The sequence below is a fragment of the Lichenostomus cassidix genome, chromosome 2 (assembly GCF_008360975.1).
Source record: "Lichenostomus cassidix isolate B80296 chromosome 2, HeHo_3.0, whole genome shotgun sequence".
In the NCBI taxonomy this organism is placed as follows: Eukaryota; Metazoa; Chordata; class Aves; order Passeriformes; family Meliphagidae; genus Lichenostomus; species Lichenostomus cassidix.
The window spans coordinates 122,638,937-122,666,508 of NC_139482.1; the positions used below are offsets into that span (position 1 = coordinate 122,638,937).

Sequence of the window (27,572 nt, forward strand, 5' to 3'; positions counted from 1 at the left end):
ATAGCAGGTAATATGATGAAAAGTTTGGACTTCCAAAGATTTATAAATATGCATCAGGTCCCTGAACATAAAGTCATAAGAAACCAAAATACAAAATCTTCTTTTTAAGACAGCTGTAAAGCAGAAGGCCATATTCAGAGGATTTAAATACCAGGAGAACCAGCTTAAGGTCTAAGATATCATGTACATTGGACCTCATGGGAATGCAGACATTGTCTGGGGAGCAGCAGGGATCCTGGACTGCCCCACAAAGCCTGGCCAAGGGGGTCCCTGGGGGCTGAATGGAGGATGGGGAGCAATACAGCAGCACAGGAATTGTCACTACTGCCTCAAATGCACCTCATGCTTTTGTCTCGCCTATTACTCTTCTCTATGTTCACATGTGTAGAACTGTCTGAGCCTGTGGCTAGCACAGGTCTTTCCCATGAGAACTTTCCTATGTGTTTTATAAACAAAGATAAAGTTTGGATGTTATGAAAACAGTGTCTCGAGATTTGGACAGTTCAGGCCTGGCCAATCAGGCCTAGGGGGAGGTTTCCAACTGACCAATCTGGGTGACCTCTGAAAAGTCTATATAAGTTGGAATCAAAATAATAAAGCTTCTCTTTTCTTGCCACACTGAGAACCCGGGTCCTTTCTCTGCTAGCAGCTCAACAGCAACATGAGCCCCGCTGGGTCACCAGGGAATGAATCTCACCTTTTCTGGATACTAAAAAGCCTGTCTATTGTCATGGGTCTGTGTTTTGTGGGACACAGTGAAGCCACAGACACTTCCAGTGGAGATCTGCCTCAGGAGACTGGCATTATGGTGTGGACAGGGAAGCCAAATGCCATCTTCAAATGATCTCTAGATTGCCAAAGATGTGTTTTCATCACACAGTGAACAGATAGTACTTTATTCCTCTGCTGAAATATTCCCAGATGTATTGTCATGCCTAATGTTTCCTTTTTCACCTCAAGGTCTTCTGATTATGCCTGACTTCTGTGGAAGTAAAAGAATGTAATATGTGCCTTTACAATAATCCTAACCAAGTCTTGGAGAACAAAATCAACAGTCTGCTTACACTGCCTGCATGCAGATTGTTGGGCAAACAGGGTTGTGTTCTCAGTAGCAAATCTCATTTGTAGTAATGTGGAAAAAAGACAATTCTTGCATCAATCAACTGCAGAATCTGCCCTGGGAAAAGGTAGCTGGAGCCTTGCATTTCCTAAAAAACAAAATTAAATCATATGCTGTGAAGTCAAAGTTTGTAAGCAGCCTCGCAAGACATCTCAGACAAAGGTCTCAGTCAGTCCTGTTCCCTAGTCCTGGCAACATCCTTGGGTGGAGGGCATTGCCACAGGAGGCAGAGCTGTAGCCTGTGAGTCTTGACCTTCCACTGCATGAGTTACAGACCTATAGATCATGAAGCTGCAGAGACTCCTTTGAATAATTACAGACCCCAGGGACCTGAGGAAACCAGAGAAGGTTTAATCAGTGAAACCAGCTGCTTGTTACTTGTGTGGTCAGGTAGGAGGAGGAAGGTGCTTATTCTTCCTGTGAGGCTGCTCCAAGGAGTACCTTCAGACCTTCTGACTCAGCTGCATTCACTGCAAATCATATTAAGCAAAGCTTTGCTGCCTTTTAGCTGGGAAGGGCTGGACATCACTCAGTGAACTCTGTCTATAGCCCTGATGTTTCTTTCCAAGAAACATCTGTCTGTCTCTTTCCAAGAGCAGCCTGCCTGTCCATGATGGGTGGTGCCACAGAACCTTTCACAGTACTACAAAGAGCACACTTGCCACTGGTTAACTGAGGAATCCACCCAGCTGTATGGGGTTAGAGAACTTCTTTAAGACTCCCCATTAGGGGCTCAGTTGCTCCTTTGCTCCCCACCCCTGTATCTAATGCTTCTCCCCACCAGACTGGTCTCAGGAACTATGTTTGGTGATGCCTCTCAGCTCCATGATGGAGACTGCACAAGGAAGTGTTTCAGCAGTGCATTGACAGCACCTGGCCAGGTAACACCATAACACTCTCTCTTTTGCATGTATGGAGCCTTGTTTACCCTCACACTTTGAACAGCTTTGCCCTGCTCCAGCACTTTGAAGAGGAGGGCAAGCAGAATGACCACTGGCTGCAGCGAAGAGGGAAGGGCATGTAGGCCATCCACCTCCAGTCCTTCTGTGTCTGCCCTGCTGTGACAGGGCCCAGAAAGCAGCAATGACTAGGAGATTGCAGTCAGTAATTTTGTTATCAGTGGGTGTTGGGGACAGCTGCATACATATACTGTTGATACTATTGGTACTAACAATATAATATTGGAGTAGAGATATGTTGCCCATGGCTACTTAGCCTTGAACAAGTGACAGATGACAGGAATGAAGGCAGGGACAAGGGACCGTAGACAGTGCTGTTAATGCTTTGTCTGAGCTGGGGATCATTTTCCTTTAGAGTAACACTGCACTCACCTGCTTCTTGATAATAGCATGAGACAAAAACCCAAACAGTGCAGTTCACTTAATAATTTTTCATGAAGACAGACAGTACAGTTGACTTATAATTTACTGACATGATTTTGAGCTCACCTGTCTCACCCCAGAACTCCAGATCACAGAAGCAAAAAAACTTGAACTCCTTTCCTCTGGGCATAACCTTCTCTAGAGGCAGTAGTCCCCATAGAAAAAATGCAGTTATTTTGTTGTATCTGACAGTTTTACAGCCATCATAAACAATGTGAAATGACCTTACTATGAACCATTCTGGCACCTTGTCTTCTACTGCCCAGGTCAGACTGAAGATAGGATGGAGTTCAGCATAACTGAAGAAAACACTCTAGTGAACATGCTCACAGCTGAAAAGCAGTCAGGAATAAGGGCTGTTTGTTCGTCGGCTGATTCTTTAAAACTGTGTTTTCCAGCAAAAAACACCTCCCCCCAGTCCAAACCCTTTGCTCAAAGCAGGGTCAATTCAAGCAACCTGCTTTGATATTTTTTTTTTTTAAACTTATCTGTGGTAAATAACTTTATTTATATAATCTTTTTTTCTTTTTTCTTCTTCTTTCTTTTTCTCTTTTCTTTTCTCTTTTTTCTTTTTTCCTTTTTTCTTTTCCCTTTTCCCTTTTCCCTTTTTTTCCGTTTTCTTCCCTTTTTTTCCGTTTTCTTCCCTTTTTTTCCGTTTTCTTCCCTTTTTTTCCCCTTCCTTCTCCTTTCCCCTTCCTTCTCCTTTCCCCTTCCTTCTCCTTTCCTCTTCTTTCCTCTTCTTTCCTCTTCTTTCCTCTTCTTTCCTCTTCTTTCCTCTTCTTTCCTCTTCTTTCTCCTTTCCCCTTCCTTCTCCTTTCCCCTTCTCCTTTCTGTTGTTTTCTTTTTTCTGGTTTTCTGTTTTCTGTTTTCTTCTCCTTTTTTCCTTTTTTCCTTTTTTTTTTCCTTTTTTCCTTTTTTTCCCTTTTTCCCTTTTTCCCTTTTTCCGTTTTTTTCCCTTTTTTTCCCTTTTCCCCTTTTTCCGTTTTTTCCCCCCCTGTTTCCCCCTCTGTTTCCCTCCCCTCTGTTTCCCTCCCCTCTGTTTCCCTCCCCTCTGTTTCCCTCCCCTCTGTTTCCTTGTTTCCCCTCTGTTTCCTTGTTTCCTTCCCCTCTGTTTCCTTGTTTCCTTCCCCTCTGTTTCCTTGTTTCCTTCCCCTCTGTTTCCTTGTTTCCTTCCCCTCTGTTTCCTTGTTTCCTTCCCCTCTGTTTCCTTGTTTCCTTCCCCTCTGTTTCCTTGTTTCCTTCCCCTCTGTTTCCTTGTTTCTTCCCCTCTTTTCCTTTTTTCCTTCCTCTCTTTTCCTTTTTTCCTTCCTCTCTTTTCCTTTTTTCCTTCCCTCTCTTTTCCTTTTTCCTTTCCTCTGTTTCCTTTTTTCCTTCCCTCTTTTTCCTTGTTTCCTTCCCCTCTGTTTCCTTGTTTCCTTCCCCTCTGTTTCCTTGTTTCCTTCCCCTCTGTTTCCTTGTTTCCTTCCCCTCTGTTTCCTTGTTTCCTTCCCCTCTGTTTCCTTGTTTCCCCTCTGTTTCCTTGTTTCCCCTCTGTTTGTTTCCCCTCTGTTTGTTTCCCCTCTGTTTGTTTCCCCTCTGTTTGTTTCCCCTCTGTTTGTTTCCCCTCTGTTTGTTTCCCCTCTGTTTGTTTCCCCTCTGTTTTCTTCTTTCTTTTTTCCTTTTTTTTCCTTTTTTTCCTTTTTTCCTTTTTTCCTTTTTTCCTTTTTTCTTTTTTCCTTTTTTTTTTCCTTTTTTTTCCTTTTTCTCCTTCCTTCCTTCCTTCCTTCCTTCCTTCCTTCCTTCCTTCCTTCCTTCCTTCCTTCCTTCCTTCCTTCCTTCCTTCCTTCCTTCCTTCCTTCCTTCCTTCCTTTTCTTTCTTTCTTTCTTTCTTTCTTTCTTTCTTTCTTTCTTTCTTCTTTCTGTTTTTTTCATATATATAAAGGTAATTGAGGGGGGAAAAAATCAAGCCAGACTAGATTCATGTAATAGTAAAGTAGAAAGCCAGTCAATATCCAGCTTTCTTACATTTTTTCCTTCAAGCAAAAGTAAACAGAATGTGGCATTTTGCCCTGTATGATGCTGTTAGAGTAACAGAAAGACTTCTTTTCTTTGGACTGAAGACTTAAATATACAATAAAAACAGTGTTCACTGTCAGCTCTCTTAAATATATGGGCTGCAATTTCAGTAATTCTCTGTGCTGCCTGTGTTGAATAACAAAAAGTGATACTAAGCCTATGATTACATACACATGGCATGCTGAAGTGCTGACTCCAGTCAGATATATAGGGAACCATGAGTGGATTGCCACAATCTCTCTGGGCAATACAGCCTTCTACAGCCTCCCTTAAACTGTGAATTCGCACAATCTCTGTGACCTGAGGCAGCTCAGGTACTGCAGAAGGTGTCAAAAGGGGGGAATAAAAAGGCAATGAAATCTAAGTTTGATTTTAAATTCTCTGGTGTAACATAGAACCAGAAGTTTCAAAATACCGAGGTGCTGGATTTAAATAAATCTGCTGAAAGCTGCTATGCTTATATTCCATTTCAACATGTCCTGAAAACACCAACAAAACATTCTGCCACCAACTCCACTAGGAACAGAAAATGTCCCTGTTAGAGCCTCTTTCTCTCTCTAATGCCACTATGAATATTGGGGGGTGGATGGTTCATTTCCATAAAATCCATTGAAAAGTTCATTAAAGGAGAGAGAGGGATGGTTTGGATATTTATGAGGATTTTAATTGATCCAAACTGTAAAGCATGGGGAATCCAAAATATCAACTTGCTTCAGATCTATCCTTGAAATTCCAGCTTCTGAGGCCATACCTGCAATTTTCTTTTTAAGACAACTCTGCATTATAAAGTAGTATTAATTCATTGCTAATGCTGTATCTCTTGAGATTCTTGAACTTCCTTCATTTATGTTAGAAATGTTAAAAAAATACTGAACTAATACAAAATTAAAGATGTCCCAATGTTATTCACTTTCACATTATCTATTTTATTGTTTACTCTAATACCATTATTCTAACACAGCACACTTTATAAAAAAAGTTTTAAGAGCGGTTGAAATTTTTAGACTTTTGTCAACATTTGTCTGTAGAAATAGCTGGAAAGAAGTTGTAATTGTGAAGTTTGCCTTTCTTCTATCATATAGGCTTTGCCATCTGTATCGCTGGTTTTGTAAAGTTTTCCATAACATATTTATCTTCAGAAAGGAAAGAAATGAATTTCTGACATAGCCATAATGTAGCAACAGAGGGCAGGGGCACATTGATATAGCACCTTTGTAAATGTAAAATAAATATAGTTCTCATGCTCAGAACATAGGAAGGAGGCCTAAAGAGAAAAAAATCTGCAGAAGTTAAAAGTTTTCTTTCAATAGCTACTTGAGAAGGATGGGTTTGGCTGTACTCTAGTCCCCAAAGAAAAGGGACGACCTGAGTGTCCCTCATACAGTCCCAAATCTGCCTTCAGGTCATACAAGAGAGAACCTGAGCCTACCTGCCCTTGAACTCCACTAGGACTGTAGCTCTGAAGGATCACCTCTGGGAGGAACTTGTATCCACTTGCTGTCAAGCAAAAGATGCTCATACCAAACAGTGATCAATCAGGCATAGCACACGGGAAAATTATGAAGGTGAGGTGACAGGTGAGGAAACCTTTGGGGTCCACGCCAGGGGTAAAAATCCAAGAGGGAAAAGCTATACATAAAGAGAGGGGAAGAACACTGTTCTTGTTAGTGAGATCAGTGGACAAATTGTGTGCCATCTGCAATGCAAAGATACAAATAACTCACAGAAAAATAGCCTGGTCTAAGGAATAAGCTTCTGAACAGATTCTGGTGATGCCTAAAATGCTGGTAAAAATTGAGATGCAGACACTGCAGTATAGGAAAAAGGGTATTACTTTGGTTTAATAGGATCCTAGGTGCACCACGACAAAAAGAGAGTGATGGTATCACGCGTATACAATTTATGGACTTCATCAATTAGCATGCCTATCTAAAATTCCCCAATAAGAAACCTAACAAATGAAGTAATTGCCCCCTTATTCAAATTACCTCCCCCAAAAAGGTTACAACTTAGTTTACAAAAACATGTTCCAGGGATGGGGCTCTTTCAAGGTTAGTGCCTCATGTTCTTGAGATTGTGGAGATTGTTTCATCTTCTCCAAAGAATTCTGAACAAGGCTAGAGTACAAGGGTTATAAACATGTGGGGCTAAAATACAGGGAGTAAAAAGTAAAGGAATGTGAAAGGGTAAAAAGTATATAAAAAGGGTATAAAAGTATAATGAAGAAGGACAAAAAACCCATCAGGCATCATTTGAAGAACAGTTTTACCAACTGTAAACAGGAATTTGCAAGGCTTAAATAGTGATCTTCCATTTAGTACAAAGAGGAATAACAGCTAGGGAGGGTGGCAGTGCTGGTGCTGTCTGTGGTCTGGCTGGCTACAGAAGCACTGCTGGAATATGTTGAACAAACAGACACATCTGCCCCCTCAGCAGGAGGAAAGCCATGGCTGTGTGGATCCCTGCAGCATTTAGTTAGATGTGGCAAAATGAAAAGCTTCAGGATGGATCTCTGAGACATTACAGGAAAGTCACTGTGTACCACAGTTCAGGATCAAATGAAAAGTCACACTGGCGAGGGAAGAAAATGTTTCTGTTGAAGCAAATGTTAAAACATAGAAATATATTTCACCTGGCAGCTTGTCACATTTCACTGAAGTAACTGAGTGGGCAAGTGAGCTCACAGCACAAGCTGAAAGGATGCCTACCCTGATATCTGACTCGATGGCAATAGTAGAGGCTGCATGATGTTGCAGATCCTTGCAGAGAGACTGTAGGCACACTTATTCCTCACTCTTTCATCCTGGAAAGAAAAAGGAAAGCAAACATTCAGGAAACTGAGTGACAGATAAAAGAAATGGAAGATAAAGCCTTGAGGTACCAGATCAACCTCTGAACAAGCACTGAACAGCTGCACATATGCTTTACACAGAGCCAAACCTAGAGTGAAGAAGAAAATTAAGGGGAATAGCCCATATTTTTTAGTGAAAGTTTGTTGGACTGCAAATAGCATTTGAGGATAATGCATAACAGATGGTAACTTAATGGGAAGGGAGATGGAAAGCAATTTACAGTATAAAAACTGTTTTATGAAATAGCACGGCAAAAGAAAGTACTGAAGGGATTAGAGGTAACTAGCAAATGGTACAGACAGCAAAGGAGCTGTGGCCTGCTTGAGGTAAATGAGGACCTGCATCTGTTGGCTGTGTTCTGGGCAAAAGATAAGATATGCACTGAAAATAAGAAAAGGGGCAAAAGGGACGGAGAACATTAGCACAAGTGCAAAGTCAATGCACAGAAGACCAGTAAAAACCCAACTGAAGGACTGTTTTTAGGAGCCAGACCAGGAACTCCACTAATCTTACTTGTAGATCCGCTGTGTTGAGGGAAAGGGAGAAAGACCTCAAATCATGGTCTCTCATTTCCCAGCAAGGTGCTTCTAGCACACAGAGATAAATTGGGCTTAAGCAGGGACTCTTGCTATTAGGTCTTCTCTGTTTGTATGAATACTTGGATTTGTATTTCCTGGACCAGGGAGAGCAACCATTTGTTGAGACACTAAATTAGGAGTGAACATCAGCAAATGAAAATTTGAATATTAAAAACCCCAGAAATATTTCTGGGGTAGCCTAGCTGAGGAATTGAGCTCTAATAAGCGGAAGTGTAAGTAGGAGTTTTGAGATGAAGTGAGTAGCACTGTAAAGGACCAGTACAGGATGGGAGCCAACTTGCTGGAAAAACTCCATAGAGAAGGACCAGGAGTCCTTATGGACACAAGGTGTCCATGATCCAGCAGTGTGTCCTTCTGGTCCAGAAGGCCAGTGGTATCCTGGGGTGCATTAGGAAGACAGGGTCCCAGCAGGTCAAGGGAGGTGATCCTGCTCCTCCACTCAGCCCTGATGAAGGCACATCTGGAGTGCTGTGTCTTGTCCTCAGGACAAGAGAGACATGGAGCTCCTGGAGCAGGTCCAAGAGAGAGCAACAAAGATGAATATGGGACAGGAGAATCTCTCCTATGAAGACAGGCTGAGTGAGCTGGGCCTGTTCAGTCTCAAGAAGAGAAGACTGAGAAGGAACCTCATCAGTGTCTATCAGTATCTGAAGGGAGGGTGCCAAGAGACTGGAGACAGGGTCAACTCAGTGGTGCCAAGCTGTAGTACAAGAGGCAATGGGCAGAAACTGAGGTACAGGAAATTCCACCTGATTATGGGGAAAAGTTTCTTTACTGTGCAGGTGACTGAGCACTGGAGCAGATTGCCCAGAGGGTTGTGGAATCTCCCTCACTGGAGATATTCAAGAACCATCTGGACACAATCCTGTGTAATGTGCTCTAGGATAACCCTGCCTGAGCAGGGAGGTTGGACCTGGCATGGTCCTTTCCAGCCTGACCCGTTCAGTGATTCTCTGAATTATGTAGCATCTACAGAATCAGCCTGTGGAAACAATAGACAGGGTAGCTCATAGTCTATATCAAGGGAAATACAGTTTTTAAGTATTTCATCTTGGTGTGTATCTTGCCCAGGCTGAGATAGCAGCAACTTGAATCCAGAGCTTACATCTCTGATTCTCCCCCTGAAGTACTGTTGATTTTTTTTTCAGACCACAGATGAAGGAGAAGAAGAAACTCACTTTTTAATTCAGAGTCCAGAGATTAAGATAGTAAACTACAATGTGGTAGCCTTCCTTGCCTTTTTTCCTACAAGCCAGAATGTCAAAATGAATATTATGAAGAAGGAAATGGATAAAACACAGAATTCTTGTGGAAAAGAAGCAGTTTTGTTTAACTTTTAAAAATAGAAATAAATATCTGAGAGTCTATTTATTGGCAAAGTAAAACGTGACATTAATTATAATGACTTTAAAAACCCCATGAAGTTTTACTCAAGCTGAAAGCACAAAAAATGGGGGGGGAAAAAGCTTTTCATAAAATTAGTTCCTTTTGTCTGTTAGTTAAGAATATCTTTCTGCATCTGTTGTATTCTGTTCAGCAGATATTTAGCTGAATGTAGAAGGAAACTAGTAAGCCCCAGCATGCGTTAATGTGAACCTCATATATTTTAATGGGTTTGTATTCACTTCACTGCATCTACAAAACTCCTGCTAATAGCAAATAATATTGTGTTAATAAGGTAGGGCAAACACATTAAAGGCCATACAGTCCTGTAACAACAAAGCCTTGAGAATGACACATTTGAGATTAAAGATGTCCTATAGATTCTCTAGAACTAGCTCATCCCCATTAAAATGACAAGTACAATTACTACAGCCGTTTGAGTTACAGTGACAGTCTAAAAATAACCAAAAAGTGGTCTTTATGAACAGAGCTACTTCTCAGTACTGATTTGTAACTATTCCCCTGGATACTGAAAACTTTTTCCTAAGATTTTTTCCCCTTTGACTCTGCAATTACTTAGCAGCCAAACAGATTAGGGCAATCCCACTTTGTCATAGAATCAGAGAATATGCTGAGTTGAAAGGGACCCTTAAAGGTCATCAAGACCAACCCCTGGCCCTACACAGGACACCTCAAGAGTCACACCATGTGCCCAAGAGTGTTGTTCAAATGCTTGAACTCCGTCAGGCTTGGTGCTGTGACCACTTCCTTGAAAAGCTGTTCCAGTGCCCAAACACCCTCTGGGTAAAGAACCTTTTTCTAATATCCAACCTAAACCTTCTCTGACACAACTTCAGGCCACTACCTTGGGTTTTGTCACTGGGCACCAAAGAGAAGAAATCAATGTCTGCCCCTCCTCCTCACAAGCATCTTCCATAGAATTTTTGTGAGCCATGGATACACAGTTGCCATTAATGTCCTAATCAGCCTGCTGACACTTTGTAAATGCTGGAGTTCAGCTGGAACAATGTATGAAAAAAAAATACAGTTTGTGACTGACAATAAAAAAAACAAAACTAAAAATATATTTAAGTAGTTTGTTTCTATATGTCAACAGTAAAACCAGCTCAGCAGTTATTGAACATGCAATGCTTCAATAGAAAGGTTAGACTTCACAGTGAGAAACACACTTCCATTTATGAACAAAAGTCAAGACTTATTATTAAATGCCATTGTATGCATGATGTGATTTGTTAACCTGAAGCAGGCCTCCCATGCCATAGCATAGCAATTTGGCTCTGGGGTGATTGTGGACCCATTGTGTGAAAAGTCTTGTAGCTTTATAATAGAAAATAAGGTGCTGCCAAATTATGATCAGAGTGTACAGAGTCTCCAAGATATGGTAGGCAATTTATGTAGCAAAACTGGAATTTTTCCAAAATGGATAAAAGCATAAACAGGATGAAGGCTTACTGACTGTTTTTTATCTGGTGCTATTTAGGGTTAAGTGAAAGTTGACTTCTAATAACAAATGAAAACTTACACCTCATATGAAAATAAACATGGCCTACTGTTCATCTCTCTCCAAGATGTAAGAGAACAGAAGCGCTGGTGGAGGCTGTATTTACCATGGGCCAACTGAAGGCTGGACAGCCTGGCATAAGCAAGCTGAGGATGACTCACTTCTCTGGGAGTGGGGCCTTCATTTGTCCTTGCTTATTGTGCCATGCAAACCTGAGGACTCAGAGACTGATGTCTAACCCCATTGCACGTTTCTCTTATAGGTGATTTTCCATATTTTTCTTCAATCAATGTGTTATGTTTTACTGTATTTTGTTTTACTTGATGTCAGATAAGGCTTTAGAGTTTTAGACCTAAAACTCTTTGCATAGAAAGAAGGGGTCATGGTTGCCTTGAATGCTCTTCTTGGATAAAAAATTAGTTGCTCTATCTTACCTTTCAGAATAGCAGAGTACTTGAGAAATAAATGACTGTGACAAAAAATTGAATAATAAAGTATTCATATTAATCTTCTTTTATATTTTACAGTGGCAAATAAATCAATATCTTATAGACTTGCATAACAATCAACAAATGAAACTGGAAGACAGTGAATTCAGAAAGATGTCCCATTCATGCTGTAAGTGGTTTATGACAGTAATATATTATTGATGCTCTGTCTACCCGTAAGATTCAGATACTCTTAAAAACAGCTGAGCCCAAATGTCCCATAAGTAATTTTCCTACTGCACACAGTGTCCTTGTCAGGCTTTCTGAAACATCAGCTGACCAGTAAAATGGTGGAATAAAAGTATGTGTGGAGTGCAAATCAATCTCATTCCTCCCCAGTTGCATGAAAGAGTTAAAATTTTAAATTTCTTAGCTATGCCACTAAATCGGTCCTTTCCTATCACTTTCTCCAGCCTGAATGTACTTTATTCTGAGGTTTTCTAGAATTCATCTGTTGCTTAGGTGTCCCCATATGCCGGTTTTACTTCAGAAAACCTCCACACATCTAGTATTCTCTCTGCTTCTTCCCTCCCACTGAGCCTCATCATAGCCATTTCTAATTTGTTGCCTTGGGCTGCTGACAATTACCGCTTAAGAAATTATGTCCTGATACACATATATCAATGCAGAGCAGATTGCTGAAGCACTGGTGTGAGACTGCTGCTCTGAATTCCCTACCATGCAAGCACACTCACTGCCATGGTGCTACATGCCCACTTGCTGAGCGAGGAGGCCACAGTGACATGGAGAAGAGGAATGGGAGCACTGTCAGAAGGTGGGAAGAGGGATCTCTCTCTGTCCCTGTTCCTCTGCCTGTCCCACAGGGCACAAGTGCTGCCCCAGCCTTGCTGATTCAGCTGCATTGCAGCAGAAGCCTGGGGTGAAGAGCAGGCACTCTGCACACTGTCTCAGATTGCCGTACAGAAATCAGTAGCAAGAAATGGGGAATATTTTGGGAAATTACTTCCCATCTCATTATCCAAAGCATCACAGGTAAAACTTTCTGTAGATGATACCTGAGATCTCAGATACAAGCTACAGTGTTTGGTCTGTGCTGTTCTTGCATTAAAAGGCTTTTACCACCTTAAATTTGAGCTTTAATACACCCAAGTCAAACACAAGAGTCATATTGTATTTTTAGTATGCAATGTTTTCAATTTTAAGTTATGCAACCAGCAACAAACAGCCTGTGCATGTTATAAATAGTAGATTACATGGATTTCAGTAGGCTTGGGAAAGATGGTTATGTTGTATTACACCAAAGAAATTTCTGATAGTGTAATTCTTTATCAATGGAAAAGAACCACTTTGAATCCAATCTGATTCAATGCAAAAATTCAATAAGTAGTTGGGGAGTATTCTAAGAGCCAAGGCTCACTAGCCGTAAAACATAAAACATAAGTTTAGCCCATGCTGAATGTTTTAAGGAGGGTGAATGTGTACCTTTTTTATGGGAATAAAGTATGAACAAAGTAGTGTTGAAGAACAATGACTGTTAGAAAGAAATGATAGATGACTGCATAAGTGTTATCATCAAACAGCAAAAACCTACAAAAAATCCAGAAAAGCAACCAAGCAAATCTGGTTTGAGTCAGGTATGATTTAACACAGCTTAAACATTCTTAAAAGTAATAAATAGGCATTCTTCATTAAAGAGTGATGAATCTAATAACTTTCTCATTCAGTATTCAACAGTATTCAACAGTATTCAACAAATGCCTGCCTGGGTTAAGTGGACAACTGGTCCTGCAGTAATCAAGGAAAACAGTGTTTTCCAGTGTTTTCCAGTGTTTTCTTGTGACCTTGAAAGCTTCTAGTGTTCAATAAGATCTTGAGATTCATACCTGAATCACCAGGTTGAAACACCCCAGTAACACATCTTCCTAAAAAGAATCAGTAATAAACCATTTACCAAGAGGTACTTAAAAATGTTTTCTGTGCTTACATTTATTTGTCATATGCTTTTGAGTTTTGTAAAATTCTTTGTTAAAAAAAAAATCAGTCTTGAAATAAGTCTGTCATGACTGAACTTAGAAATCAAAAATGGAATAAATAAATTTGTACCCTTCCCAGTCTGTCAGTGGGACTATTTTCCTTGAAGAACTTGAAGTATAATCCACTTGAGGTTTGTTTGAAGAATAAGTCCAATAAAGTTTTTCCTCTTTCTATAGGAAATTGTTGTGAGAAGTTACACTGGATCTAAATCAGAATCACTTAACTACTCAGTACAAATTGTTTTACTGGTTTCAACTAAAATACAAGTTTTTGCTATATGACTTTCTTTTCTTGTCCTTTGGCAATATTTTGAAGAAAATTTTGTGAAAGGATTGTCTAAGGGCTTTTACCATAGTTAACATGAAAGGAAATTAAAAAGTTATGACACAATTATGCAAAAACTATAAAACTGTAAACATTTTATTGCCTGTAGCACTGAACATAAAATGATATGGTTCACCATGTAAGAAGTAAGAAGTAAATTCCCTGTGAGAATTTAAGGCATTCTGTGGTTGAATTTACATAAGTAGTTTGGGTTCAACTGGTGCATTTTTAACCAAATTGGTTTACAGCACACAACAATATTTGATAGCAAAAGCTGTATTCCTCTTGGAAGAAAATTAATTTAAAAAATGTACCACAGGTATATTGACTTCTAATTGACTCCAGATGCTACTTTAGTCACTCAAAAGTAGAGTCCCTAAAACATGTTTTAAGTGGATATATGCAATAATGAAAATTTTCACATAATAGAGCTGCTCCTACTGTCCTGGACTAATGATTAACGTAGCTGTAGCAAAAGCAGGAGCCTTTATTTTTTGGTAACTTAAAAGATAAGGTTGTCCTTCACTATCTGAAAATCAAATTATTTCTGAGGTGAGTTTTTCAATTTGGCAGTTTCTATAGTGCCCACACTCGTGTAACACTTCTCTCTTTCCGGATTGACAGGTTTCAGTCATTCATTGAAGAGCTGTGTGCTGGTGAAGCCTGGCAGGTGGAGGGAGCACCTGGGGCACCAGGAGATGCACCCTGCAGGCTGCTCTCTGCTCCTGGGGTTGGTTCTGCTCTCAGGCCATCGTTTTCCATGACCTTGGGAACTTGCTCTTCAAGGGACATGGAAGGTCTGCCATAGAGAAATGGGGTGAATCTGGTGCAGAAGCAGTGTTATGATTCTTTCTATCCTCATGTTAGTTTCCATAAGGAATTCCTCTCCTTGCATTTTAAGGGGAGAAATAGAGGATGAATATGTCTATATGAGAGTCTCCTATACTCTCCCAAGAGATCTGAGCAAAAAGGGATCCCATCTTAAGTGACTCTAAATTTATGTTGTATGCACAAATTAATGTGTGCTTCCTGGGAAAGAGATAGAGAGGGGGATAAAAATCCTGGGAAAACATAGAATGGGATAATTAGGAATATGAAGATGTGTTATGTAACTCACAACTGGACCACTGCAATGGATAAGGAGAAACTCTTTGGAAAAGACAGGCTGTGAAGATGAGAATCAGGGGATTGCTACAGATTCCACAAGTAATAAGGGGAGAAAGTGGGAAAACCTTTAATAACTTGAAGGATCTCCTCAGATGAAAGCTCTGGTTATCATGGGGGACTTTAATCACTCCAATATCTGCTAGGAGAGCAACAAAGCACAGTGTAAGTGATGATTATTTTGTGTAGCTGTGAGACAGACTGACAGAGAAGGGTGTTCTGCAGATCCTGTAAACATCCTCGTAAACAATGAAAAACTCATTCTCCAACCAGTGACAGTCATTGGGAGCTATGACTGCAGTGACCATCAGTTGAATTTAAGCACCTAAGGGAAATAAAGAAGACAAGCAGCAAAGACACTAGGTTTCAGGGGAACAATCTTGGCTACTTCAGGACCTTGGTAGGCAGGATCCCTTAAGAGGCTGTCTGAAAGGGCAAGAGAAAGATTGTCAAGGACATTCTCCTCAAGGTATAACAGTCTGATTAAATGGATAAGCAGACAGGCTGTTATCACAGGAGGTCAGCTTGACTCAACAGATTGCTCTTGAGCTCAAATACTGAAAGGAAGCTTTTGGAAATGGCATAGACAACCAAGGACGAGTATGTAAAAAATATCTGGACGTGGATAGGAGGAACAAAGAACACTGAAAATGCTGAGGTGCTAGTGTCTCCTTTGCCCTAATCCTTACTGGCATAGTCTGCTCTTCCTGGAGAAAGAAGTACTATCCACTTCAGGGGGCAATCAAATTGGTGACCACTTTGATCAGCTGGATGCACACAAATCCATGGGATCAAATGCTGAAGCATCTCAGAGATGACACAGCAAAACTGTGGTCTGTTACTCTTAGTAAAGGAGTGATGACTTGATAGGTTTCCAATAACTGGGAAGGCTTCCAGTAGCTGGAAAAGCAAAGCAAATGCCATTCCCATCTTTGAAAACTGCAAGAAAAAGCTGGGAAAATACAGGCTGGTCACTCTCCCATCTATCTCTAGAATAGTTGGAGTATGCTTGCATGTCCTGAGACACATAAATAAAAGCAAAAATTCCAACACATTGACTGAGGGCAAATCATGACTGAACAACCCAACTGACTTCTGTCATGGCTGATTCACTGCAAGAGAGAACAAGAATCGGTTTTTTGGTACCTCAAAAATGTCAGGGTTTAAAGCAGAAACACTACTGCTAATAGTCAGTGTGAGGCATGATGGCCTAATTGGGCAGTTTATCAGGTGTGTGGAAGACACAGCCAGGCTGCTGGACTCAGAGAGCCATGGCCAATGGCAGTCAGTTACCAGTGCCTGTCTTCAAGTGTCAGTATCTTCAGGAGCAATCCTGTTGAAAATCTTCATACTGTCCCCTGCACATACACCAGGTTTATAGATGTCACAGAACTGGGATAGATGAGAAAATTGTTATTGATATACTTGAAGAGAAAGGCTGTCATTCACTGGGCTTGACAGGAGCATCCTGAACTTCAGCAAAGATGAATACAAAGTCCTGCACTGTGTGATGGTTTTGCTTAGCCCAGAACATCAGTAAGGTGTCTTTAACATCTAAGTGAAATTTAAACCCCTCAAAAGCTGTTGTAGTAGGCCTGAAGAAGTGTCTGAGGGGTGGGGAGTGGCACAAAAATGGCTCCAGTGTCCTGAATGAAAGTTCTGGAAGTTTTTCATCAAGTCCAGCAGAGCCAATCTCTGATGGCTCTGAAGGTGATGGACATGCTGCCGGCCAAGTTTGGGTCAATTGGAGGTGCTGTTTACGCCTCTGTGAAAACATATTTAAGAAAATTAAAAACAAAGTCGTGGCACACTTCTTTTTACCTAGAGGAGGAGGAGGAGGTTTAAATATGTGAAGGGAAAACAGCATGGAGACACCAAGGTCAGTGGAGAAGGTGGGGGAGGAGGTGCTCCAGGCGCCAGAGCTGAAAACCCTCTGCTAGCTGTGGTGAAGACCATGGGGGGAGCAGGAGGTCCCCCTGCAGCCCATGGAGTCTATGGGGGTGCAGAGATCCACCCACAGCCTGTGAGGACGTCCCATGCCAGAGGAGCAGGTGGATGCCTGAAAGAAGCTGTGATCCAGTGGGAGTCTCATTTAAAGAGTTAAAGCTACAAAGGCCTTGCAAAAGAGAGAAAGGCCTTTTGCTTGCTCCTGGGATGGAAGCAGCCTGGCCTCGGCTAGGGAGAGTCTGCATCCTATGGACAAGAGAACTCATGTTGCAGCAGAATTCAGGTGGGATGTTGCTCGTGAGATTGGACCCACGCCAAAGGAGCTCCCAGAGGACTGTCTCTCGTGGGAGGGACCCCGTGGCTAAGTAGAGAACCCCTCTCCCTGATGGACTGACCAGAAAAAACTCCTTACCCTGCCCCCTGCCCGTGCTGTTTGTTGGAAAGAGGGAGGGGTTGAGCGGAGAAACGGTGTCTTAAGAGAAAGAAGAGTGAGCAGAGAAACAGTGTTTGTAATAGAAGAATTGAGGTGATGAATAGATTTATGGACTAAAAGACCCTGCCCCCTACCCAAGTTGTTGGGTGGAAGGAGAGAGGGGGGTGAATAGAAAAATGGTGTCTTAAGAGGGAGGGCGGTGAGTGAACAAATGTTGTCTAAAAAGCTTATTTTTACCTCTCATTTATCCTCTGACACTGTTAGGTAATTACATCACTTTGCAACTTTAAGTTTGGAGCTTGTGTTCCCTTTTTCTGTGCTTCCTATTATCAGTGTCCTATCTCAGCTCATGAATCTGGTGTGTGTTTAACAGTTTTTTTCCTCTCCCCTCTCCTGCACGTCTGCAGCAGGAGGGAGCAGAGGTGTCTGGCATATAGTCAGGGTCAAACCCCGACACACTGTTAACAAACAGCCTCAGATGTCTAAGGACTGTGGTGCAAGTCCTGATGGGTAATAAATTGAACATATTCCAGTGTACCCCTTTGGCATCCACGGCTACTTGCACATTTGTGGAGCAAGAGCATAACTGAGAGCTTGAGGGATGTATTTATTTCCCTCTCCTCAGCACTGGAGAAACCCCACTTGAAATGCCATGTCCAGGTTTGGGGTACCCCAGACTGACAAGGCAACAAGGTCAACAGGCTGGAAGGGGTCCAGTAGAAGACCAGGAGAATTGGGTAGAAGTTGGAGAGCACAAAATTCAAGGAGAGGCTGAGGACAGAAAGTGTTCAGTCAAGAGCAGAGAAGTCCTCCTCTTGCTTTATTCTGCTGTCTAAACGGGAGAGAATAGAAAATGAACTTATTTTCAGATATGTACAGGGAATCAAGAAGAGGCAATGGCTGTACATTGTAAGCATGGACTATTCCAGTAGGCTTATGCTGTGACGTGAGAGCCCCAGGAGAAATTGCTCAGAGCAGTTTCTGAATCTCCATCCTTGCAAATTTCAAAATTTGACTTCGTGAGGCCCTGTGTGCCCTGAAAAACTGAAGTTTTCCTTGCATTGAGTGGGGTGTTGGAGTGGATGAGCTCCAAAGGTCCCTTCCAACATCATTTTTTATGATCCTGTGCTTCTGCTGAATCCGTCTGGTCCTGTTTTCTATCTGATTGTCATAACATTTTGAAAGTGTGGGGTATTTTGACTGTGGAGGGTCAGAAAGTTGTTCCTGCAGGTTTTTTTTAATAGATATTAAATTATTATTGTGTGAAGTAGGAACATTTTTGTATATGTAGAACTTAATGTGGACTATAAAATTGCTTCATCTCCACATCTTTAAAATATCTGCAACATGTTATGCATCTCCAGAAAACCACATGATCATTACGACAAAAAGTAATCCCTAATGATCCTGACCCATGTTGTAAATATTTGGGGTTTCTAAGCCTTTTTTTTTTCCCTGAAATCAAATTTCTTTTTACTTCATGAAAAAACCCAGAAATTATTTTCCTGTGTAGGTAGGAAAATCACTGCTACTGCCTCTCTTTGGTATTCTAAAATCTAAAATCTTCCTCTTTGTGTAAGAAAATGGCTTAGTAAATTGGTACTGTGTTGAAGCTGGACACATTCTTGTTTATCAAGAGCTTTTCTGTGAACTGGCTACTCTGTACCCAAAAAGCTGTAACACATGAAATTTAGCTTCCTACTTTTATCTTGAGAAATATTTGTCTTGGCTTTAAATTTGTGCAATGTCTACTTCTATTGAATTTGTACCACAAAAGACATTTCTGGGGTTGAAGGGGTTTTTTGGTAAACCTTTTAAATATTCTACTTCAGATGTCTGGGAAACATTTTAAATTTTATGTTCAGACAGCCTATTTTGTACTTGAGAAATCACTCTTTGCTATAATCAAAAGGTAGAAGGGTTGCAGCTTCCTTCACATTACTGAAAGCTTGAATCATTTTAAATGAATGACTGGTCACTTTTTCTACAGTACCATAAAGTGGCCTTGTGAAACAGTCACATGCTCTTTCCTGCCTGTGTTTCATTATATTAATGTTTGGCAAACGATATTGTGTTTGTGCAGTGTGGGTTTAAAGTGTGCCTTTATAATTGTAGTGTTATTGTCTTTTATTCTCTGTGGTGAACATTTATTAAAAAAAAAACAAAAAACCTCAGCAGGCATTCTGAGAGCTGATAAGCTGATGCAGCTCCAGGAGAGCACTGGGAGCAGGGCTGAGTATGGTTAACCAACCCCCCGTTGGGATGTTATGATGCTGCTGCCTTTGTATATTGCCATGTATACCCCCTATATGCATGGCAATTTCCCACAAATTCCAGAAGATATTTACGGAATCTTAATGGTAGATCCATTAATGAAATATTCAGACTTCAAGTGTGATTCCACAGTCAGTTTGAGGACATACATGCAATTGATGGGGTGAAAAGAATAAGTGATGGGGTTCAGCCTCTTGTTTTCAGATGCATGAGATAGGATATTTGCCAGGAGTTCCTTGGCTGTGTGACAAGCTGACAATAATTTTCAATATCCTGTTGGCAGCTCTTTTCCATCTGATGCTGACAGATGCCTTGGGTAACTCTGTACTAACTGAAAAACTTGGGAAAACTTCTTACTAAAAAAAAGCCTAAGCATGGAAAACTTGTCAGGAAAGAGGGAGGGGAAGAAGGGAGAACTTGAGTAGCAGAGGCCAAAGTTGAGTAGCAGCTGGTGGATGGAGGAAGCTCAGTAATGGATCCCTGCACCAGGAACCAAGGTTGAGATTGCTCAGATTTCAAGAGTGGCAATGGAAATAAAGGGTGCTGGCAGCATCACTGGAAGCATTCACTGTAGAATGGAGGAATTTCTTCACAGAAAGGTTGTCAAGCATTGGAAAGAACTGCCCAGGGGGGTGGTGGAGTCATCACCCCTGGAGGTGTTTAAGGAAAGACTGGACGTGGCACTTTGTCTAGTTGACAAGGTGGTGTTTGGTCAAAGTTTGGACTTGATGATCTCAGAGATCCTTTTCAACCTAATTGGTTTTGTAATTCTGTGATGCTGTGAAAGGCTTTACATTGGTCACTGCACAAGGAAAACTTGGAGAAAGCTCACAACCTTACATGGAAACATATGCTTTCTTCACAACAGATAGACACCACTTCTTATCTAGAGCTAGAGCATTTCTTCTCTTTGTGGCATTGAAAATTTACACAGTGATTTACTCATTGCCTCTGTAAGATACTTCTTATGCAGTTTTCCTTTCAATTAAATTTGAATTTTGTTGTCAGAAAAATTACCCTTAATGGTCATTAAATTCTAAACTGAGTGGAATTAAAACCTTGCAGACATTCCAGCTGATATTTTATCCATTTTATATTTCAAGCAAAGAGGAATAACCAGCATAGTTTGAGAAACCATTCCTCTTGCTTGATCAACAGCCTATATATAAAACTCCAACTGACAGAAAAGTCTTGGAGTATAATTCTTCAACACTGTTAATCTCCCAAATTAAACTCCACCTATGCGCAGATGTCTCATCCCCTAGAGCACTATTTATCACAATAAAAATTAAATATAAGCTTGGCTTACAACAGGCCCATAAATTGAACTGTCCATTAGATACTTTATGTCCCACTGGTTATGAACCTGTTCACAATCTTGTAATTATTAAAATATATCACTTGAAATTTTTGCTGAATTTGTGTATTTAAAATATTAAGTGCTTGATGCACACGTAACTTGGGAGGAATTCAACTGCATCTTAACTTGAGAGAATCCATAATAAATTGTTTCTATTTATTTCAAACAAAATCAAAATGTCCTCTGCCCCCTAACATCTGATAAAAATGCCTGTGGATCACTATTATGAAAGACTGGAATTTCCACCAGTCATTTGAGCCAGTCTTATATATTTTGAGTGCTATCTCATGTCTCTATTAGGCATTTTCTCTGAAAATAACATGAGAGTAACAGGCTTTTTAAAACCTTGGGCTGAAATGAAATGTTCTGGCTGATATATTTGTACTGTCATTTTAGCTTGGGTTTGAGCTCACCCTTGAAACTGAACTCTCTAAATAATCCTCCTTCAGGTTTTAACTGTGAAGCCACTCAACTGGAATGCCATATGGGGAGAGGCAAATTCACGATGGGTTCTTGCTGCAACCTCACTCCTGTCCATACAGGCATGGGGAGCAAGCAGCTCAGGGCATGATGAGTAGGAACCCACACTCACACATCTGAAAAAATCCATATTAAAATAAACCCATTGAGAACTGCTGTTGTCAGTGTGCCCTACTGGGTAACAGTGATTCCATGCCCCTCATTGTAATGATCTTTTCCCCAGTGCTTGCTAGATTACCTGCTGTTATGTGAAATATCATAACGACAAATGTCAGCCCACAAGTGTCCAGGAACACTGCATTGATAGGAACATTTATTGTGATTTTGCTACATTACAGATGAAAATATTACAGAACTTAAATTTGTGAGGAAGGTGCCATTTTGCACTATGAAGACTAACCCCTACATTGTATTTTTTAGTTATGAACCATGTGGACTGTGGTTTTTCAGTTTTCAAAGAAGTTATGGAGAATATAGCCTAAACTGTAAAGCAAGTTATATATCCCAAGATGCATAGCCCCAAGATAGTTTGGTTTTTGAGTGAATCCCACAGCATTCCTATCCAGCCATCTAAATATCTCTATGTCAGAAATCCATTATGAATCTGTCTGTGAGTCTCTGAAATTCAATGACATCTGGAAATTTGATTGCAGTGCGATCTAGTGGATGAAACTCAGAGCCAGGAGTTTCTGACTCTTCAGTGCTTATCTGATTTTGCTGCAAACATATTGCCTATCATTAAGCAAGCTATTTAAATGCCATGCCCTGGTTTGTCATGCTGCACTAATGGGAGCAATAAATACCATGGAACCCTGCTAATTAGAACATCAAGCATTCCTGCTGCTGGTCAGGCTGGTGAAAAATTGCTGTACTATAGCTAGAAACAAATACATATTCTTCAGCTATGCTACAAATATTTCCAATCAACGTTAGCTTTTCCATGTAAGATGAAAGAAAATAAGCTATTGTTTTCAAGTTCTTGTAATAAACATATTTCTTATCATAATCAGTGCAGATAACACAGAAGTAAATGTTGAGAGAATTAAATTTTTTGAGTTAGTAAATATCCAAAACAGTAGGGTTTCTCTGTGCCTGTACTGCTGGGTGCTTTGAAATTTAGCATGTGAATACATTCTGCAAAAGCAAATTGCAAATAATTTTTTATCCAGCATCTATTTTTATGCAAATACCACAATTAGTTGTAGGTCCAGTGAACATGAACACTTCTAATTACTTTCATATTGTCATGTGATTTAAAATGAAATCTTCTGCTTAGTATTAAAGCATTTTTCAACTTACAGCACAGACTGTTTAGACTGTTTTGCAGCTTTAATATGGTTTACAAAGGAAACAGGAATCGTAAAGGTGTCACATGCTGGATATTTGCAACCTAGTTGCAACTGTCAGGAAAGGCTCTGGTTAGGAGATATATCCCTCTCTCTTGTCCTCAGCATTACATTTTCAGCCTTTTTTCTCTGTCAAGGTCAGTGTCCTGCAGATCTAAGACTACTGCTGCTTCTGCTCATAGTCATGAGCTCACCTCTACCCTTTGTTATTTCAGCTATCATATCAGCTGTTTTGTCTTTTTGTAATTAGTTTATTAGATTTGTAGGGCAGGGACCATCTCTGTGTTTTGCATTCTCTAAGTCCAGTGAAGGCTGATATATTGTGCATTTATAAGTCACATCCAACCACTCAAACACCATTTATATGTTGCTTCTTACCATACATATGTCATAAATTTCCATACTGGTTAAGTAATGACATTGATCAGAACATACTAATCTACATTAAATCACGGTTAAGGAGAGTGGAGTTACATCTTAATGTTACAATTTCCTATTTGAATACAAAACCCGTCATGATTTTGGTGTGCAAGAAGGGACAAAAACATTTCTGTTTTGCAACCAGGACTCCCAGTATGCATAAGCAGGGACTGACAGCAAGGGACGAAGGCAGACTGCTCTGTCCCATTGCTCCTGCTGGGAGGTTGCAGAGCAATACTAGGTGGTATGTGTGTGTCTTGCATGGGAGAGAGGAGTTTTATGTGTTTGTGCAGTTTGACAGACTTTAAGATAGCTAGTTCCCCAAGACTTAGTCCCGTTCGCAAGATTCTTTGATATCTGGCCGATTTGTCTAAAAATACCTTTTATTTGACACAGAACATAACAAACATACAAACACAGAATAGATTGACACACATAAACACACAATGAATACATAATTGCAACCCTACAATAGTTAAAAATGCAATTATGGGGTAAAACCTTGCTTGAACTATAAAAATAGTTAAAAATGCAAGAAATGCTTGCTTGAACGATAATGCAAGTTAAGAAATGCTTGCTTGAGCTAGCTGAAATGCAAGTTAAGAAAGGTACCTATTAGTTAGCCAGAATAATACAATTTAGGAAACTCAATGATCTCACCAAATCCAGTTTTTGGAGCTGGGGATACATCAGCGTCCTCACCCAATCCCTCGGGAAGTAACCACAGGGCTGCGTCCAGACCTGGGGAGAGGCTTACTTCACACTCCAATGTCCATGTAGAAAGCTTCTACTTTTCTGAGATTTCGTGAGCTTTTTATAGGATAAAAGTGTGTATTTGTAGTCACTGAAAATTTTCTCACCTTCTCTCTGCATTCCACAGGGGATTGTCTTTTCAGACTTTCAGTCGCCAGCACTAGGTAGTTGTTGATTTAGGCTATCAACCTAATCTGAGCCATCCATTTCCTGGGACCGATCAGGGAGAGAGAGAAGGGGGAGGGGGGTGTCCTGCCACAGTGTGGGATGCAGAGCCCAGGAACAGCTGTCAGGAGCTGCAACGTCCCTCAGCTTTCTCAAGGGTGTTGTCAGAGGACCTCCAGATGATGCAGTTTATCCCCACAGACTTTTTTCAGAATAGAGTTAGGGGTATGCTAGGCCTTAAGTCTCATATGTCACTTAAGATTAATAGATTTAAGAAAAGAAAACAAAAATTACTTTTCTCTCCAAAGCGATGATCTCCTCTTAAACCATTCCCACCCCACTGCAGAACACAATGCATGCCACAAAGGTAAGGCACTCTGAAATCAACATTCCTGTAAAATTCTGGGTCCAAATTTGTGAGTTAAACCATCTACAGTCCTGTTGAATTTATGGCATTTGAGCCTCTGCATGAAAAATAATCTAATTTTAAATAAATCCAATTAATTATTCAAGATAGTGCACTATAATTATGTTAATACTTTAATTTACATATTTTTGCAGTTTTGTGCTGCCATCATTTCTCATCTGCATCACTTTAGATAACTTTTTGTGATGAATTGTGTATAATATGGCTAATAGACACTGTAAGGATAAGAAAATGCAACTAATGAAAAAGTAGATGAAATGACTGTGTAGGATTATGTGGGCAATACTTTGAGATGGTTAATTTTCAAATACCAATGTATTATCTACATAAAATATAAACATTCCTTAGTTTGCACTAAGTTTTTAAATCAAAAATTTGAACAGAGAGGACTAAAATTATCTGTCATTAAAATACATAGACATACATAAAAAATAATTTACAGAGGCTTTATACTATACCAACTTTAAGGTGGTGAATTTTTCAAAACCTCTTAACTCTGACCAAGTTAGGATGTGATTGCAAAAAAATCTGAGTTAAATTCACAAAAATACTACACAGCAATTGCATTCAGTAGATCCTAAATGTGCTCTACAAGATACCAGCATATATTTTGTTCTCTCATGGTTTATAAGGAGATTTAGATGCTCTTCAGGCTGTAGCACACTTCTCTAACAAAACAATATATACAGACAAAACAATATGTACAATATATTGCTGAAGTCAGAGGAATGGTTTCTGGTGCAGATTTGATTCAAACCACCAGCAATTCACAACAATCCCAAGCACAGCTTTGGCAATAAAACCAATCAATCCCAACTGGGAATTTGGCTGTGGCCATCCTTTTTTAGATGATTCTACAGTATGAACATAGCCCTTTCCTTGACAATTGTCCTCCACTCAAGCAATGGCATGATTGCATACTAACATGGATGAAGCCGTATAGTTCATGACGAAACACAAGGGAAAATGATCTCATAAAAAATTCAGAAATTTCAGAAAAAAATCTGATTCTGTCAACTCTGATTTTATTGTAAGCACCTGTGATATTTTATTTAAAACCTTAATTTCTGGAAATAAGTGATTTCATTACTACTTTCCTTTTAAGACGAATATTCTTGATGTGCTTGAAAAGCACAGTTCAGTTTTATTTTCTCTTTTATTTTATTCTTTGATCTTAATTTTTAATATACGAGAAGGGAGGGGCTGGACAGAGCAGCTTCATACTGCAACCTGAAATAATTCTAGCATCACTTTTTTTAGGAGGCAGTACAATGCTGGAGATGAGCAATATCGCTTCACATTTCAAACACTGCACTTTAGCCCATGAAAGAGGTTTCCTGTCACAGGTATAAATTTGTTCTTTAGCTTCACATTTTACCAAATCTCTCCAGCCTAAAACCACTGTAACTCCTCAAAAAAGCTCATACTAGAGGACAGACACACTGAAAGGGACTAAAAAGAAAACCAAAGTCCTGTCTGGCCTTTGGAAGACCTTCCATTGACTTTAAAAGGCAGACCCCAATTTGTCATTTCTTCTGGGTTCTTAAAAAGAAACCTTGCTTGAATTCAGCTTTTGACCTTACAGGAACGCTTATTAGCAAAATCTGCTAATAAGTTTTTATGTTCTGACTGATAAACAAGAGCATACAACAATAGCCAGTGTATGAGCTTTTGAGCTTTTACACCCCCTTTTACACCAGGAAATTATTTTCAGAACCCTCTCATTAAGTACTGTATAGTAAAAGCTCAAAGGTGAAACGTGAGCTAGCAGTAGGAGAAAGATGTTTCTCTTGGAGATGTATGAATAAGCTTTAAATTGATATATTTTGAATGTTGATGCTCTATGATATGAGAAGTGTGCAAAAAACAAAATTACTGTTTTAATAATATATTTTATTGGCTTTTCCTGAAATTATAATAGCAATAAAGATGGATGTTGCAAAGAATCAATTTTAGCCCTGTGTTTTATGCTGACCCTTCCTGACATCTGAGCTTCTGCAACATTGAAAACCGACGTTATTACTTGTTCAACGCTATCAAACTGGAAATTTTACCTTATTAAAATGCAGTTGCTATGGAAACACCATAGTTCTGTGATTTTTGCTTGCGGGTGGTATAGAAAAAATCTTAGTATCAATATACAAGTCAATGCATGTCATTTTAAAATACCTTCTTGGTTCTCTGATGCTTTTATATACCAGTAGGAAATGTAAGATGTAGCACTTTATCTTAATGTGCTGGAAGAGTGAAAGACACTTTTCAACAACAATCTCAGGTATATGCCATAGAGACGTAATACATATACAGAGATTCCTGCTAAAATTGCTTTCTTTTTTTTATTAAAGCTAACACTTCTAAAGGCCAAGTTCCTATCTCTTTTTTATTCATACTTACTAATTTCATTTGAATATTTTTATTTTAATTGCTTTGTCCCCAGGGTTTAAAGGCTGCTCTTCTTTCTTGAGAACTCTGAAAAACCTTTCAAATGTATATCATGCTATTATCCTTTCTGACAAGGAAATACAAAACCTGATAAGATTTGTGCCTAGGATGCACAAGAAGGACTGAGTAGAGCAGGAAGAAAACTGCATGCAACACTGCAGACCGACCTTCATCCACTTCACCATGTTAGCATTACCTTTTAAACTGGCCTTTTATGACAGTTTAATTTTCTTATTCTACCTTCTGTCATTTAGGTCAGGAATATATATTCATTTTATCGTAATCTGGACAGCTAAGGATTTATTCACAGCTCTGGCACAGATTTTTTGGATATGCAGTACAGCCATGGGATAGGAATTGGCTGAGAGCAAAGGTTTGGTGTGAATAAATGTCTTATTCACAGTCTGGTCAAATGTGGATGCCTAAGAGCAAAGATTTCTTCTGATGTTGTCCTGTAACCTCCAGCAATCTGAAGTTCAGGGTCCTCCAGGATGGATTTCCCTTTCCATAGCTTTGTCTAATGCTTGGTTTAGTCAAGTAAGTTTTATACCAACCAAAAATCCCAGCTGTGCTGCCCAAATTTTGCCTGGGGACTGTGTGAAGAACATCACTGGTTTTGAATTTGCCATCTGATTGTCTCC

The 27,572-nt window shown here is 40.0% G+C and overlaps 2 long non-coding RNA genes across 2 annotated transcripts; both read left to right on the plus strand.

Moving 5' to 3' along the window:
* Positions 1–1,808: 1,808 nt before the first annotated feature.
* LOC146442156 (uncharacterized) lies at positions 1,809–17,017 on the plus strand. Its single transcript, XR_014850170.1, has 3 exons — positions 1,809–2,001; positions 11,441–11,531; positions 14,345–17,017. It is a non-coding gene; the product is annotated as an uncharacterized LOC146442156 (long non-coding RNA).
* A 4,981-nt stretch (positions 17,018–21,998) lies between these two features.
* Positions 21,999–26,570, plus strand: LOC146442157 (uncharacterized). The gene is made up of 2 exons (XR_014850171.1): positions 21,999–23,392; positions 24,159–26,570. It is a non-coding gene; the product is annotated as an uncharacterized LOC146442157 (long non-coding RNA).
* The last annotated feature ends 1,002 nt before the right edge of the window (positions 26,571–27,572 follow it).